Source organism: Dermacentor silvarum, chromosome 2 (assembly GCF_013339745.2).
Source record: "Dermacentor silvarum isolate Dsil-2018 chromosome 2, BIME_Dsil_1.4, whole genome shotgun sequence".
Classification (NCBI taxonomy): Eukaryota; Metazoa; Arthropoda; class Arachnida; order Ixodida; family Ixodidae; genus Dermacentor; species Dermacentor silvarum.
This window is the reverse complement of record NC_051155.1, coordinates 96,805,683-96,823,919: the sequence shown is the minus strand read 5'-3', so window position 1 is coordinate 96,823,919 and position 18,237 is coordinate 96,805,683. Positions and strand designations below refer to the sequence as shown.

Genomic DNA, 18,237 nt, shown 5'->3' with positions numbered 1-18,237 from the left:
TCTCTTTTCATCCCTCTACCACCTTCCCCCAGTGCAGGGTAGCACACCGGACGTGCGTCTGGTTAACCTGCCTGCCTTTCCTCTCTTCTATCTCTCTCTCTCTCTCTCTTGCATACTTACAACATCGTGCTCTGGGCATATCGCCGGTAAAGCAGGAGAATTTCCATCGATTTGTGTATAAAAACTTTTGCATTTGGTACTCATTTAGGGAGAAAAGTAGCAGAAGAAGAAGAAGTAGTTTAATGATTTGAAAATGTAGGGAGGTCGGCCGCAAAATGGAACATCTGGCCTGCTGCTCTACGTAAGGGAAGGGGAAGAGGGGAAGAAAGAGGGTCACAATGGGGGATGACAATGGGATGAACAAGGTGAAAGGACACATTGCATAAATATTACAATCGTGAGTCCAGGCCCGTGTTGCCTTAGAAACGTGAAATAGCACGCATTGTCTCTATCATCTGCCAACTCTGTGGCCATGCGCCCAGCAAGAGGTCTTCCGACAGTGTTCCATTGCATAAATGCCTCAAGGTAGCTTCCAGTGTCAGTCTTGCGCGCGCATACTCAGGGCACACCACGAGCACAGCAGAATGAAAAAAAGTTGCAGAAATATGCAAAATATAAATAAGCGCCTACTTGTGTCTTGCTGTCTGCTTTCTCGGTGTTTGTTAGCTCCTGAAAAACTAAAAGATTGCTCTACCTTTTACTAAAGCCATAATTTCGAAGCAGGTTGTGAGCACCGATACCTATCGCTGTTATTAATAAACCAGTTTGCATCAACATTCCTGAAATTGTGAAACAGTGATTCTTCTTATACTGGTCGTAATGGATGCAAAAGTCCTGGAACTCTTTTGTTTAGCGCTATAACGGCCGTTGCCATGGAAAATAAAATACGTTCAGTATCCCAGATAATGACGAAGTCATGCATTGCAAAAATTCAAACCAAGAGAAGGCAAATCAGCAAGCGAACAAGCAAGTGCAGTTTACTTTAGAGATGTACAGATTGTACGAAAAAACAAAACAAAACAAAAAAGTCATCATTTTGGACGACGCGCGTGTTTCCATGTTTTATCGCGAGCTTTCATGTATCAAGCTCCATATGGTGTGGAGTATGATGCAGTATAAAAATTGACAGTCACTTTAGCATTCGCCAAACAGGATGAAGGGGAAAGCCTGCACGCTCACGAGGTACATCATTAAATTACTTGACATTCTCATTCGAAAGTGTTCTTACTTCTTAATACTTGTTTTCTCCCACCAAAGGTCGTGAGTTCGAGTGGGTTAACTGACGCTACCTTAATTAACTGTGCCTTAATTAACCTAGCCCAAATTAACACCAAAGGTCGTGGGTTCGACTTCCGTCAAAGGTCAAGGGTGCGACTTCTTTTTGTACCTTTCGTGTAGTTGACGCGTTTCCGCTCAAGGACATTGGAGGTCGGCTGAGCGATGAAACATAAGGCTTGCGCCTTAATAACGAAGCTTAAGAACATATTATATGTTTTAGACATGCGATATGCAGTCACTTCACAATGAATATAACTGAGAAATCACATTACAGCAAAACTATAAAATGTTCCTTACAATGTTCTACGAAGTGGCATTGGCGGCTGCAACTCTCGCATCATGCACAATTAATAGAAGCAAGACGCGAAAGACGACAAGACCGGGTTTTTGAACACGTTTTATGCATACTAGGTTGAGTAAAAAGCTACACTGTATTAGGATAGTTGCAGTTGATTGTTCAGCGAGAACACGACGGTGAAAAGCCAATGCAAGTTGTAGATAAGAGATTACGTTTCGTAAAAACCTGATTGCAATGCAGACTGCTGCAGGCATCGAATTTAGTGCAAGGCGACCTGACACAGCAAAAGTTTATTTCTTTAAAATGGGAAAACGACAAGCTGCTGACAGAGTCTATATATTATTTAGAAGCTGCATAAATGTTTCTACCAACGAAACGTTGTTTACAGCTAATAAGGTTTCCTAACATTTTCCGTGAAGTGCAACATGAGACTGTTTGTTGGAGCGCTTTTTCCGTGCTGCAGTGACTCGCTACAAGTTTCGAAGAAGTCTTTAATTGCCTGAATGCACTCAGATCATCTCATGTTGTCATCGTTATATCATTGAACAATTTAGTTTTGCTAGAAGCTAGTGACAGGATGAATCCTAAGAATATGAACTTCCCGATATGGGCTTTTACGTGGAAGGATGAGTAATACTAATAAATAAAAAGTGTGAGATTCCGTACACCTTAATGTTTTAATTATTTGTATATTTATAGTATTAGAACGTGTACTTGCCTGAGCTCGAACTGGTGGGCGAGGCGGTCAAGACATCGAGCAGCAGTAGGCGAATTGCGAAGTGCTTCCCGATCATGCCTAGTTATAATGAGCTATAGTTAGCGTTAAAACCTCTAGTAAAACTATTTTTAGGAACGTTTACAACGCCATTTTACCAGAACATATATTGACAGGCCAAAAATATGCTAGAAATTGTCATTTTGATATAATAATGAAAAAGCATGCGCGGCAAACATTCAGCTATTGCCAATACGCAAAGGTGGCCACGACATGTAAAGAGGAGCAGCGGGAACTGCATTACTGATAGGCCACTGAAAATCATCGATCAAGGCAGAACTACACGAGACCACGAGGAAAAAAACTTCCGAAGTGGTATTTGGGCAGAGCAAGAAATTATATGAAAATATTCCCAATGAAAAGCAAGAAATAGCTAGTTAACTTATGAGCTTGATTGTCTATTATAGGTACGGATGTTAGCCTACTCGGTTTTGGGCACGGAGATTTCCATTAGTAATTGACTGCAGACTGCGGGCGGCTCTATAAAATTTCAGGTATAGGCCAACCACTTGAGAGAAACAATTCAGTTTCCTAGTCGTTGCGGAATTAGCAATTGGTTTGTCTTGACACAGTGATTTTTTTTTTACAGAGAATTCACTAAATTTCATTTGAGCCTTTGTTAAAAGGTTAAGGGCGCAGATAAATATTAGGTTTGAGGAGTGCTACCGCCGCCTCTACATAATGTGAGGCTCGATCGCACACACTTAATTGTTTAAAAGGTACGTACAATGGTTCTAACCCGAAGTAGTCACATAAGTTACCAGGTTAAGGCATCTACTAAAATAACGTACCAATAAAAATCACATTTAAAATATTCTTTCTTAGTGAAAACTTAGAAGCAGTAGACGGGGTGCGTTGATTATGAGTTGACAATGGACTATATCAAGTAATAATGGACAATAACTTGGAGAAAAGGTAATTTGCGTTCTGAAAAAGCTTACCGTGAACAGATACAAGCTCGCTCCGTTCGCTCGACATAAAGTAATAGCTTCCTGTGCTCACAAATTGATCAAGCATTACAGCCCGTCAATTTCACGTCCCTCTCCAGATTTTGCTCTTATATTTATTACGTGAAATTGTTTAAAAGCCGGTATCTAGTAGAAATTTTGCTCTTGCAGCTTTACTATTGTGCTTATAAAATAGAGAACCATGAGTACACATAGGCTCATGATCTCTTCGCCGCGCGAAAGGTTCCAAAACTATCGCTGGTTTAGTGGCAGGATTGTGGAATGATGGTGCTATACCATTGGCTTCTAAAGCCTGATTCACAAAATAGGAGTGGTGCTGGTTTCCCTTATGCTGGGATCCGAGACTATGTCCATTGCGAGCATTGTCATTATAAGTTTGGAATATGTGTACTGACCTTAGTCAAAGGTCTTTCTGCCTAGGACGAAGTGAATATGAGAAACGTGCATTGTTTCAGCGAGCCTTTCCCATGGTCTCGTTCGGCATCCTATACATGCATCGAAAAAAAAAATGGCATGGTTTCCACCGAAAAGCGAAGCATCGATTTCGATAGCCAATTAGTAGACAGCTATACGAACTAAGGTTAAATTAACAAGTACAGTGTTGCGCACTTTGTCCACATCACCGATCCCTTTGAAGATGACGCGCGCGCGTGGGTACTTTTTCCACGTCACCTATCACTTTCAGGATACGGCGCCCGCGCGGCCGCGCCGCAAGCAGCAGCCGCCGGTGTCGACGCCCCTCTTTCTTGCCTCTCACTTCCTCCCCTTGCCTCGCGCACGACTAAGACGGCGCGCTTCCACCCCGCTTTCCTCCCTCGCGCGCACGTGATTAAGCCGCGATCATAGACTGACCCTCGCAAGCTTTCACTCGCACATACAGCTTGCTGCGCGTGGTGACAATGTTACCATGTTTGGACTTTATACAGAACCACACGGTGACGACCACGGCGACGGCGACGGCATAAATGCGCATGGATAGTCTATATAATTGCTATTGCAATAAAATGAACACATATTCCTGTTTTCTCTAAGCTGCTCGGACTTACACATGCGTAAGAGCTGTGGACCGCTATGAAGTTTTAATGGTTGCGTTCTAATACCACCGTCGCCATTAGCGTGGTTTTGGTCATTATTGTAGTCATCTTCCTATTACATCCACCGCAAGGCGAGGTACCGCTGTTTTGTGTATAACTTAAGGGTTTTATAAGGGCTTTTTGAAATCTTTACATTGATTTCGCTCTGTCAGTCTGGCCAGCTATTACCATCCTTCCATCATCAGGACACCTCCTCATACTCAGCTTGCTGGGTAATCGCCAGATGGCGAAGAAAAAAAAAGCTATTTGCGGAACGACAACATTAGGGTTCGTAGGCATGCACATGTGAGAATATGCAGTTGAAATTCAGATGCTATGACAAATGTTCTATTGACGATCTTTGCAATTTTGCAATTTCTGCTGGGTATTGTTTTCAGCGCAGACAGAAAGTGATACCATATCTGCATGTACTTTGAAGGCCACAGGAGGCAGTACCATAGCGAGGGTACACATGTGCATCGTGAAGATCTTAAGAAGTATTCATTGCGACAGGCTGGTGCTGCTGAGATAAGTTGATATCTAGATAAATCGCAGAAGCCTGCTCATTTTGTTTGGATTTGCAGGTAAAGGTGGATACGCAGAGATGCTGAGTGCTGCTTCCTCTGTCTTTGGTAACGAAGTTTTGAATTACTGCTATTTACAGCCCCAAGAAATAATTTGTTCACAAACATATATAAAAAAGCTTAAGGGCGGAGCCAGTGGCGCTCAATGTGATCCTTTCACAGGCTTCGGAGTGCAATCCTCTGGTGTATGAGTGTCGTTGAGATTATCCCTGGAAACAGTTTACAATGCTTTCGAGGTGGGGAACATCAAGTCGCTGCCTGCAGTTGGTCTTCCATGATGAAAAACACGGATAACAGTCATAGTATACCCTGCACGAAGAACACTTTGCGTTGCTTAAAACAACGCGTATATTCGCCTACTCGCCTGAAGATAAGCTTTGTTGGACCAGGAACTGCACTCGTAGTACTCATTATTGACAAAATAATGAATGTAATTACTACAACAACCTGTTGTACATTGAGACGGCAGAACACCTGCAGCAGCATGGCCAACGTTTCGTGCACAACTGACATTTAGGTTAGGATCCAGCACGCTGCAATAAGTTCAAATGTCATGCTGCGAACAAGTCGTAGACGACTTCCCTTAACGTCAAACTAATAAGAAAATCGTTTCAGGGCTGATGTCAACTTTCGCAAACTCCGAGAAGACGCACATGTAAAGCACACGGGAAGTCATCAATTCTTGAAATCTTGACAAATCAAACACAATTTAAGCAGCACATCGCCTGGCTTATCTGCGCAGAAGGCAAAGTGCAGAAGGCTACGTGGCCCTAGCAAAAAGACGCGCATCTATTGAACAGAGGTGCAGTGCTTTGGGCTCCTCCGTTAGTGATCCAGCAGTGTGTTTTTAAGGCAGATGTCTACTTTGCTCAACTCGGCGGTTCATTCTTGAATAATTCAGGTGAACGATAAGTATTTACGTACCTTTGGTAAATTTTCTACTGCCTACTCAGTTCATTTCTGTAAGAAACGCAGAAATACATTACTTTTTAACCATAGGGCGTCCTTTTAGCCAGCTGCGAGTGTATGCGTTTAGTAGATACTTCAGTGGGGAAAAAGTTCCCCTAAATAGTTGTCATAGAGGCTGTTAGCTAACATAATAACAATCAAAGCATGTTGTCTGTAAGAGAGATTACCGGATTTACTCTTCATTGCCTGGTCTGTGAATATACCTGACTTGTATAATATGCGTGTATTTTGTTTGTTTGTTGGTATGATGGATAATAGTAGCATTGTTTTTACCTCTAATCCAGAGTAAACGATTTCATGAGGAAAACAGAGACGGTCTGATGAAATGTAGGGCTTAACCCGTTTAGCTTTTTCCTTGCGAATGTATACTGTTGCAAATAATAGCACAAAGGAGGGGAAAGAAGCTAAACTTCGCAACTGTACTAAAATTGGGCACTGGCAATTATGCGCAGGAGGAAAAGCGCCTTTATTACTTGAGAAAAACTGTTTTCAAGAATGGCTCGGGCATTCCCATTAGAGACGAGATTCGTTCTCCCATCTGCTATGCTACGTCTCATGTGCCTGTGTTACACATCAGGTAAGTTTTACTGTCTTTTGTGCCATAATTTTAGGACATGTATGGTGCCCTCGCTACGTAATATTTAAAAAAAATGCGCTTCCGATAATCTGCGATTTTAATCGTTAAGAAGAACTGCCATGCATAAGGGTACTCGAACTCACTCATAGTTTGCTAAACGTTTAAAAAGCACGTATAGTTTTAGTGGCCTTTCGTGTAACTATTCTTACAACTTCATTCGAATGAAAGGGATCTGGCTACCTAGCATGTACTGAGAACTCGACTTCTTTTGAAAACTTCAAGCCGTTTCGCCCCCCTTCCCCTCCCCTCACTATACAGACATATAAAAATAATATACGGAGTGTGTCGTACTGATAAAAAGTTGCTTTTCCGAAACAAACAGGTGGAAGTTTGCGCCGGGTGCTGTCGTCCTTATGTCTGCCCTTGTCTGTTTGGCACTAGCGCTATTGAGGTTTCGGGTGTCGTACTACCTCAGCTACCTCGTAATACCTCAGATGTCTGCATGGGGGACAGGAATGTAACTTGATCCCGAAACTATATAATTAGCATAGAACAGACAAGAAAGAAGGGAGACCTGCCACTTTTTTGTCCATCGCTGCTTCGAAAAGCTATTTGATTTAGTTTTTTAAGCATACGTTTCTAAATGTCAAGCAGCATTCTGAATGTTTCAAAATTCTTACAAATTGCATAGTGCACTCAAAATTTGGAGTAAACTACATTTGTGAACTTTTGTAATACCATTAGGATAGGGCAAATAAAATAGTAAAGGCAGTTACTTTTTCCTGAACTGAGTATCAGCAGTTTCTTCAAGCAATACATATCAGAATGTTTATTTTGGTGAGAGTGAACGAAAAGTGGCGGGCAGCACAGCAAGGAAAATACGGTATCGCCACAGTTGTCACCAATGGGGTTCATTACACCTAATGTGACATCAGCAAAATGCTTTCAATAACAAGCATAACCAGGAATAAAACCCAACCACAAGAGTGGCATGCAGAAGCACCAGAGTGGCGCTGTTGAAACAATAGAGCACAGAAGACATAGATCTATATTCACTCGTAGAAAACGCAGTTCCATATCTGATATAGTTCTGGAAAGAATCCTAACACATGCGACTCGTAGTAGTGTAATCTCTCAAACATTTATTATTTTGTGTCTGTTCTTACACCATCTTCATGCCCAGCCTCCCGGATTGCCCTTTCTCTTCAGTTGCGCGGGCTCTGCGCCTGCAGGGTATACCAGGCCCCTCTTCACTTCGCGGATGGCTACGATAACTCCGCCACAGTCTACGTTAATTCGGACCCGAAGGTCACACTGGGAGACAACACTGGACAAGCCAGTTCGTGCCTTCGCCGTGTCATAGAACTGGTCATGCGCAGTACTCTGCGATTCTTTCGTTTTTTCCCCCTTCAGTCACGGTGTACACATTTGTGGACGCGACTTATTTTTGCCATTTATGTGCAGTTGTGGCAAAAAATGGACCACGAAAATTAAGCTTAGTGTAAATTTAACGTTCTGTTTAGTAGCTTCATTTTACTCCTTAGAGAAATCTATCGCTAACGAAGATCGCTTTGGAGAAGGCACTACAGCGTTTGACGGGAGGTGTGACGTGTGACGTTTCTGTAGGAACAGCGAAAAAAATTGTTAGCCTTTCTAGTAATTCCTGCAACCAATAATTAACTTGTGCAAGTAATTCGCCCTAGTGATACAATTCTTTCTTTATGAACAAGCGTATAATTATGAGTGCACAATATTTGGATACTTAATCACTCTGTAATTATGGTGACTCATCATAAAATGAAGAAACAGTCACTCTACCACCCTGACTTGCTCTTAATGGAGTCTTTAGCACCTTGGCGTAAAATTATGTAAATTTCATACATTTATCGACAGTCGATCATAATTTGTGACTGAAGGGGTTGTTTCCTCTCCCTGACGTCAATGTTGTGATTGGAGGGCTCAGCATCAAGTGACAGAGTTTGTGCGCTTTCCCTATTCAAATTCTGAACTCCGCCTGTCTAGCCAAATATTCCATTGCTTTGCTTTCATCCACTTTAGTGATGGCGGATGCTTAGGGAATATACAACACCGTAGCTAGCGTGGCCTTCCGATGGGATTTTATACCTTATGATTTCAGCGACCACTTGATCAAGGTAGACAACTGGGCCTGACAAGCCTAGCAAGAATCGCCAATGCGACGTACAGAAAAAGCGCTCGTCACGTCATCATTTTCAATTTTGTGTTACGCTTGTGTTAACGCATATTATAGGCAAGCGTTCTTTGTAAAGCAGGACGGATATAATGTGGTGATTAGTAATTGGACTGTGTAAAGCGAAGGTTAGTTTTCTGCGGTAATGCAGTTAAGCAGAGGCTAGATTTAAAGCAAATCGTTCTTGTCAGCGTCTCACGGAATTAGATGCCCTGGTTTGTGATGAGGGCGGCTGTGGTTGGTGGTGACGAGGGGAAGTAGAGCGGCGTGGAGGAGAGGAAGGCCGGAGAAGAGATAGTTACGCGAACCGACTGGTTGGCGCAAGTGTTGAAGTCACTAGGCCACGTCGACACAGTGGATAATGCGCGGGTGCCATGTATTGCATAGTGCACCCTGAAGTGGACCTGTGAGGTAAGGTTTGAAAACGCTTTGCACAATAAAAAAAAAGAAATCAAGAAACGCCATATGGTAGAATGATTAGGCCCGCAGCCGATGGCTGAGGGTTTTACTTACAGCAATTGTCAACGTGCGTGGGACCTGTATGATCTTTACTGACTTTATTTATTACCATTAACATATCTCATACGTCATCTGACCGACAAAAATTACAAAATTCAAACTCGAAAATCAATGTAGGATTCAAAAAATTTCGTGTCGAAACACGTAAAAGCTTTAGTTTCTGTTCTTTTGTTTTGTTTTTTCACTTTCACAAGGCTGTCTATAATAAGTGTAATGTTCCTGTATTTCATTTATGACCTGTTAATTCTGTGTCATTCACGTGATTTTCATTTTCTAACACAGCGAGGTGAAGGGCCGATACCGCACAGTTCGTTGGCGCAATGCTAATGCTGACGCAAGGGTTAGGGAGCATAGTTTGCGGCCCTGCTAGAATGAACGAAACACCTCAGAAATATAGTTTTGTTGGTCTTTGTGGTCAATTGGCTTTCAAAAACGTCTGAAAAAAGCCAGTTGGGAGAGTTTGCTGCTTTATTGATCAGGTGCACACTAACAGTACATTTACTTCATTCTAGACTCGGTAAAAAAACTACCGCGCTTCTGCAGGAGCGTTCAGTCGAGTGGAGATTGCATAGAAAATGCATTTTATTTTGCTGGAAAGGAGGCACACTACGCTAATCAGTTGTGCAAAGGGGCCAATTCTACGTTGTTTCCAACGTGCGAGGAGTGCCTGACATGGACCGGAAGTACGTATTGCAATTTCATATTTTGAAACAACGACAGTAGTAAGTCAGCCCATTTGCCTTTTATAGTGATAGGTCTTTGATTATATAAGCTACTAACTACTCGCTGATTTCATTTTTTACACACGTAGGTGTTATGCCAAAGCATGTAGCCTTAATTTTCACTTTAGTATGCAATCTCAACAAGGCAACAAGTCACTGCTTGGACTAGTTCGTTCTGGTCCTCTCATTTTCAAATCAAGCATGTATACACTAGCCTGCACCGGCGATGTAACGATAAAACTACTATCGCTCACACCCGCATTGGATATGCGGGTATGGGCCAAGGACAAGGAATAAAGGAAGAAACACAGAAGGAAGGAAGAAAGAGCAGGTGCGGGAAAGCTGGATCACGTGATGCGAAGAACCATACAGGTTCGTTTCGTGTGTCACGGCAAGGGAAAAGGAAGGAAAGGGGGTTGACGCACGCTCCGCTGGGCTTCCCTCGCCTCAGGTAAGTTTCGGCTCCCGGATGGGAAGGCCTCGCGTGGTGCGTTCCGCCGAGGAACAGGCTGCTTATGACCAACGGCACCGCGAACTAGCTCGGGAAAGGGCTCGTAGTCGACGTGCCGATTCTAGCGTGAGGGTTTCCGAAGCACAGGCGAAACCCCCAGTTGGGTACCCCAAGTTGCGGGAGCGCGATTTGAGGCCAAACGTCAGCGAAGAGCTGCCTACCCTGAGTTTAGGGCAAATGAACCGGAACGCCTCCGACAGCGTCGTATTGCATCAAGCTTCACTTAGCGACATTTCCCCAAGAGGGGAAGGGCTCCGAATTCTTTGTGTTTGTTTTTAAAGCAAAAGCTTAGTTGTTGGTTAAGCGTCTGAAGGAATATATAGCCTCCTTGAAGAAAATCGTAATCCCTTTTCTTACTGGGCCTGCTCACAGGTCAGATAGGAATTTGTTCGCAAGCAGAGCAACGTCATTGCGCGATATGACAATGAAGGTTATGGAGCGCTTCATTGCGGTGTATGCGGCGGCACAGTTCAAGGACTCGAGCTTAATTATAGGTAATCATGACAATCTAACACGCACAATCTCAGAGGCCACACCTTTCACGAGGCTCATGAATTCGCTTGCTGGGCTGGCGCACCATGAGCAAGAACTTGCTCCTAATCTCTGCCGGCTTGGATGTCGCAGCTGCCGCTCCACTTGCCGGTCCGGTTTCCCCGAGTCATGTGGAAGACAATGTATACTACATTGTCTGCAATCACGTCATTCGTTACGTGATATGACTGAGGGATCGCATCTTCGGTCGAACGTTACGCCGCCATGGTTACCTGGCCGGATCCCCAACTGAGTCCGCCGCTACCTCGGTTGAAGTCTCGGTGTGTCGTCTCGAACTCTAACCGCCATGCTCTTGCCCCCGAGGAGCCACTTATGGCCCTCTACTGGAAATTGACCAAACGATAAACAACTCGCCACCGGCCTTTACTTCGGCGCCTTATGCCTCACGGCCAACGCCAATCGCGCCCGTTTCAACACCCTCCGATCATCGCGACGAGGTAGGCCACCTTCCCTTGTCTATGAGCATGCGCGTTCATTAGCAGGTGAGCTACTACAAAGTCCCCGGCCCCCGCCATCCACATGCGGTGTCCGTGGCAAGAATCCTCGAGATCTGTTCCCATAGAGGGTTTCTATAATTTCCGGGTGCCAGTGGCCTCCGCGACTTTCTCCCAACCTTTAAGTGCTCGTGACTGTGTTGAATCAACAGACCCAACGCCGGCTCCCGCGGCGCACGCTTTTGTGTCTGATTCAAACGCCTTACTACCTGTAGTTCGTCCGCCGATCGACCCTTCACTCGATCACAATTTGTCTTTCTGCCCCTTCACTGGCGGTCTGAAGATCCTTCCCTAGACATCTCCGGACACGCCGTCCAGTGAGCCAGCCTCCAAGTCAGCACGCGGGTGCCGCTCCCTGCGAACTCTGCTGCTGGCGACCGTGCCTGCAATAAATACCGCTGACACATGCTACATCATTTCGTTGGCTTCTGAAACTGTGGCCTCGATTATACATAAGCCATGATCTCAGAGACCACTAGCGTCCTCGGGTTGTCCGTAGAAGTATCTTTAAATCGCCCACCGCGCTTTCACCTTGTGGGCGTAAAGATCTCGCCGTTGACCCAATTATGACCTCGTCCTCGTCCCGGATTGTCCAATACAGCCGGAATAGATTTATCGACTGTGGAACCAATCTCCGAAGCTGACCGACCACAACACGCTCTGACGACCAGTCCCTCTCTGCACGCCGCAACACTCAGCTATACGTACCAAGCATAGCATCGCGACCTCCGCCGGCTGGTCTTCGCAAGCGGGAAAAGCCCTCTACGTCCCCCTGCGCTTCACGCTTCGTGCCTCGTCCAGGACTTCTCCGCTGTCGACGGGCGTGGGCGTACACGCTTCCCACACTACACAACCCGCGATCGACGTTGCACCGCCCAGCACGCTCGTGCCGGCAACGTCAAAGCATCCCCAACGTCGCCCGCCTCGCAGCACACCCGCTTGACATAACTGTATGCTCAAAACGGATGTGCCAGAGTGCAAGGCTAGGCTCGCGCGCCACTACCAAGAAGAACGCACTCTCGCTCTTTGAGCCAGCGCTCTACTCGCTGCTTCTGGTTTTCTGGATATATTTGAGCATGGCGACATGCCACATTGGCTGCTGTCACGTCGTTTCTCACGCAGGCTCACATACATACATACATACATACATACATACATACATACATACATACATACATACATACATACATACATACATACATACATACACACACACACACGCACACACACATACATACATACATACATACACACACACGCACGCACACACACACACACACATACATACATACATACATACATACATACATACATACATACATACATACATACATACATACATACATACATACAGACACACACATACTTACATACATTTACTGAAACTAGGTGTTTAAGTGTAACTTGAATGAAACTTTAGAGATAGAGTGGTAGACAGTAGAATTCGACAAATGAGATATTGTTCGTAGTCGCCTTGAGTTTCTCAGACTGTTGTTTTAAGTGTAGTAATTAGTTTCTTCCTTTATTAGAGCAAGACTTTATATGCAGAACGCTCACCTCTACCAAAACCCCGTTTGATTTTATTGAGACTTTCATGGGGCCTGGCCTTTGAAGTGCCTGTAGCGTGCCTACTTTACCATTGGGCGCAGTCCACTGTGTCGAAGGGACTGCGCCAGGCTGGGAATTTCTTTGTTCAACTAGTCTTGTTCTAGTTCCTTAGTGAAATGGCGCCACCTACTCCGTGGGATCGGCTATGAATCAACTAGTCTTGATCAGTTCGTCTTTGTCATCGCGTGACCTCCGTCTCTTCCTGAAAGGGGCCTTAAAAGGAATCCCTAATCCACGTTAGATTTATTAAATATTCTTTCAAAACTTTATTGTCAGCTTCACTGTAACAAATTGCTTATTAAACAAATACTGAAACAAAATTTCGAAGTGAAGATTAATTTTGCGATATAATTAATTTACACACGCACATCATCTACAAAATATCAATGGTATAATGAAGCATAAAACATGTTTAAAATCAGTTTTACACATCAGAAGGGAAGCATGGGTGAGTTCGTATAGAGGCATGACTAATTCGGAGCACGAGTAGTAGGACAAAAGCAAAGACACGAGAAGAGAAAAGACACAGCGCGGACTGGCAACTGAAGGTTTTTCCAAAAGGTTAGAAACTTCGTCATCAAAAAGGGCACGTAAGGACAAATAAACATTTTAGGATGACTCACAAAATCATACATCATCAAAAAGGACACACAAGAACAAAATAAACTTTTTGCTGTTACACACGCCAAAAAGTTGAGTAACTTTAGCATACGCTAAAGAGGATGAAGACGAAAGCCTGCGCGCTCACGAGACATTCATTAAATTACTTTGACATTTTTATTCGAATGCGTTGTTACTTCTTAATACTTGTTTTTTCTTTTCATTCGTTTTTCCTTTTACTTGTGCTCTTTTTCGGCCTTCTAGACATCACCACTGGTTCTGTGTGGTTAATGGCACGTGGCTCTAAAAAAGAAAAAGCCACGGTCGTGGTTTTCTTTGATTTTTCGTTCGTCTACTTTCGCTCGTCAACTTTTTTTTATATAAAACAACAGTCTTATACAAGTACAAAGATCACACGACAAGAGAAGTTGTAGAAGCTCACGAATAAAAAAAAAGAGAAAAAAAAAGGAGAGGACGGGGTGTGTCAGTCATGCGTCCATAGCGCTTCATCATAGTAAAGTGGTTTTCTAGAGGCGACTTAACACGTGGGAGGCTTGTTGCGTGTGTAACACGAAACATTTTTTTGCGTGTTTTTACGTGCCCTTTTGATGACGTATGACAAACCGCGTTTTAAACGTTTCTAACCTTTCGAATAAACCTTCAGTGGCCATTCAGTGCTTTGTCTTGTCTCTTGTGCCTTTGCCTTTGTCCTAGTAACTTTCGCTCCGAATTAGTACAGTTTTAAAGTGCGTGCATAAAACCGGAAAGCGCAGAACCTTGCGACGTTCAGATTTATGAGGTCGGTTTGTAAACATCCCAGACCATAATGAGAACACCGCTACGTCAAGAGTTTGTGTGGACTAGCTTGAGCTCTTGGGCGTCGCATGACCTAGGCCTTTATTTACGCACTCCCATGTCCTCCTAGGCTGTAGACGATTTGGTATTCGATTCATGAATCATGGGTACCGCCATCATGGGCTGTTACACAAACAATTTCTAAGTTTTATGGGAAGTGAAGTCAAATAACATGGTCATGAAACGCTGAACGTATTTATACAACTTTTTTTTCATGCTTGCGAATCGACTGTAGTAATGTAGACTTCATTGTTAAAGACAGAAAACAGTTGCTTTAACAGCACAAGATGGCGGCACTTAAACGCTTTCATAAAATAGTCTATTGGTCGTAGTCGGATGCTTTCCGCGTCACTGCAACCGTTTTTTTTTAACACGAAAGCGTTTCTTGGCTAGGTTGTCGAAAGCGTGCACCCGGCTGGCGTCCGCAAAAAAAGTCCGCAAAAGCTGTTCCTGGAAAGCACGTGACCTCTCCCACCGGAATTGACGCCGGCGCCAACGCCTTCCGCAGCAACACTTAACGCGCGCTCTACTCCGTCGCAGCAACCTGCAGCCGCGGCGTAGGAGAGGGGAATCCCCGCAGCAGAAGGGAAAGCCCCGACTCGAAGCGGAGATGGAAAGCGGATTGGAATAGTCGGCGCAGTCAACATGTGGTCACCAGTGTAGCATCTAAAAAAGGAGCGCGCCCTCGCCCGCAGTCTCAGCTTGCCTTCAGTTTCTGTGGAGGTACCGTCGCAGCAGCATGGATCAGCTGCATGGAGCTGAACAAGTAGCGGCAGTTAGTCTGATGTCGAGGTTTTAGGCTTGGTGTCGACATCGGCAGAAGACTCGTCGACGAAGCGCTCCCTCGACGAGGAGGATTCCGGGGACGAGCGTGAATCGAAGCGTGTACGCTCTAAAACTATGAATAAGGAAGAAAAAAAAAAGGTTGGAGGATCCCTAAGCTTATTCTGTTGAGATTAGAACACAACGAATGAGGCAAAACCACATTGCAGCACCCTTCCGTAACAACAACCTAGCCAAAAGAAGAGCTTTCGCGTTCTCATCTCATAAGAATATGCTTACGGATCCTCCAACTTTTTTCGTGGCTGTTGGGAGATTGCCCGCACTATCTGCATTCACTGTGCTGCACTGAAGACGCTCGAAACACTGGTAAAGCACCACATCGGGAAAATAGTGCGAGGTTGACTTCTGGCCAACAGACTCCGGGATGGTATATTCGTGCAGTTACAGAATTGATACCAAGAGAAGGGGAGCGCAGTCGAGGACGGCAGAAAACTAGGTGGAGTGATGAAGTTAAGAAATGTGCAGGCGCGAGTTGGAATCGGCTAGCGCAAGACAGGGGTAATTGGAGATCGCAGGGAGAGACCTTCGTCCTGCAGTGGACATAAATATATATATGTTTGGTCATCATCATCATCAGTCTATATGATGATGTGATGATGATGATCCTGTTCATGCATAGGTTGCCCCGCGATGGTCCCCAGCGGCAGATGTGCGCAGAGTTCATGCACGCCACTGGATGGAAGGAGTGACGTCGCTGAAGATAAGCCGCATTAGCTCAATTCATTTCGAACGTAGAAAAACAGAATGCACGCTTACTTCTGCTTTGTCTTGCTTAAAATTTCATAAAAAGTTCATTTTATCGTCCGCATGGTTCATTTCAACACTTGGCACTATTACTTGCCTATTTACGGGGTATTTAAGAGAAAATGCAACTTTGCCTTTGTACACGGGGACGGCAGCTGCTGCTAAGGTTGCGCTATCATACGTAGACAAGTATCGCTGCCGATCACCAGCTGGTAAAAGCAAAGCGGTTGTTTAAGCAGGGTTTCCCCACGGGAAGCACGGTTGATCCGAAGATGCATACACCTAAAAGTGATCGGCCACGTAGAGTATAGCGGCGAATCTCATCGGCAGAAAATTGTCGCCACGGGGCGACGAAATAAGGACGACGAAGAGAACAGCTTTGACATGGCGCGGGACGTATGTACGCACATGGAGAAAGGCAACTGGAAACAACAAATTTCGCGCACCGGAGTTGGCGCCACAGGTTTGTGCGATCACGTGACCGGCTGTGTTTACAAGCCAACCGGCCTCTCTTGCACTCTGTGATCTAAACATGGACTGGTCGCTATAAACAAGGCTCCGAATAGTAAGCCGTCACGCGCTGAAGCAAACGAGGTTTTGTTCCGTGATCGTTAGGTCATTAGCTACTTACTACAACCGGGAGAAGAAGATCCACAATTTTTGTGTCAGTGTTCCCGTAGAAGAGTAAATGAAGATGAAAGTTTAATATTTTTGAACATTGCACAGCAACTTCGGCGCTGGTGTGACGTCTACAACTTGAAATTATGTTTTCGTATTTGAACAGCAGAAGCTAAGAAATAAGAAAGCTAATAAACAGAAAGTCTATGGCTATTTGTAGAAATACCCCAGTCAGTGATTATTGACAAACAGTTACGCTTGACCGTATGCTGTTCCAATCTATGACGTTATGTCGAGCTGGAGCGGGAACCTCACGGTGCCTTCACCGCCCGTTTTTTTTTTTTTTTTTTTTGTCGGTCCTCGCTTACCAAGCGTACTTTAACGGTAAGAGTGACTTTTGCGGTATTGTTGGAGGCCAATTTACCAGTAGAGACCAAATGATTTTTCTCTTAGCTGCAGCGTTCCATCCGTGAAATTTATAGTCATGGTAAGCAGACGAGTGACGGGGTTCCTCTTTTTTGCACAACTTTTCAGGAAGGGACAAAATGTCCAAAATCTGTGGAAACAAAAGAGATAAGATACCAGGATGAATGACAGCCTATAGAAACGCTGAACAACAACTGCTTCGTCGTTCTCGCCGAAATATTCTTGAATACTTGCATTTGTCCTTATGAAACACATGCTTGATTAAATACCGTGTGCTGCTGTTTGTCGGTTTTTTTATGTTTGTTTTCGATGAAATCGTTTGCGTAGGTTTTCTATGGATGTTACAATAACTAAATTTAGGAAGCTTTGCCTGCAGAGTAGGATTTCAAAAGAGCTTCGCACATGACTATTATAAGTAAGTGGATGTTGCTGCTTTTGTGGCACAATGGCTGCATTTTGCTTTATTAGTCAAACAGTGGTTTTTATATAACTGAGAGCAATAAAAGGATGAGAGCGAATACTAGATTTAGGTAGATGTTTGCGTAATTCCAGCACAGAGTTAAACAATGTTGCGCTTGTAAACGCCAGAAAAAATATTTACGTGAATACGTTCGCAATTGCAGCCACACAACAAAAATTCAGCGTCATCATGAACTGTTCTTGAGAACACTGAAAACGCTTTGAGTAGTCAGTCAAAGAGTGCTCATCACCATGAACACTCTTTTAGAAGTCAAGCAGCACATTTTTTTATAAGCTTGAACAACATCGGGCTGCAAAAATTATATCAAAGAATCGGAAATGTCTTTTGGCATGCATAGTTGTTTTCTGTAGTAAATGCTATTTACACAAATTTTACGCTTACCTTCTGAATTTCCAGGCCTGAGCGAGGAAAGAAATGTTCTCTCGCTTCTGACATAGCGAGGAAACATTCTGTTTCTGTAATTAGCTCTATTTTTATAATTTATTAAAGAAAAAGAGTAAGCCATCCTAAAAAGAAGTACGTTCATTGTTAAG

General features: G+C 44.1%; 1 protein-coding gene and 1 long non-coding RNA gene across 2 annotated transcripts in view; both read left to right on the top strand.

Moving 5' to 3' along the window:
- LOC119440239 (glucose dehydrogenase [FAD, quinone]) overlaps window positions 1-18,237 on the top strand; it is a 690,341-nt gene that overhangs the window by 210,368 nt on the left and 461,736 nt on the right. The gene's annotated exons all lie outside the window — the stretch shown is intronic.
- On the top strand, window positions 5,736-17,490 carry LOC119441043 (uncharacterized). The gene is made up of 4 exons (XR_005189748.2): window positions 5,736-5,877; window positions 6,398-6,522; window positions 9,763-9,933; window positions 17,332-17,490. It is a non-coding gene; the product is annotated as an uncharacterized LOC119441043 (long non-coding RNA).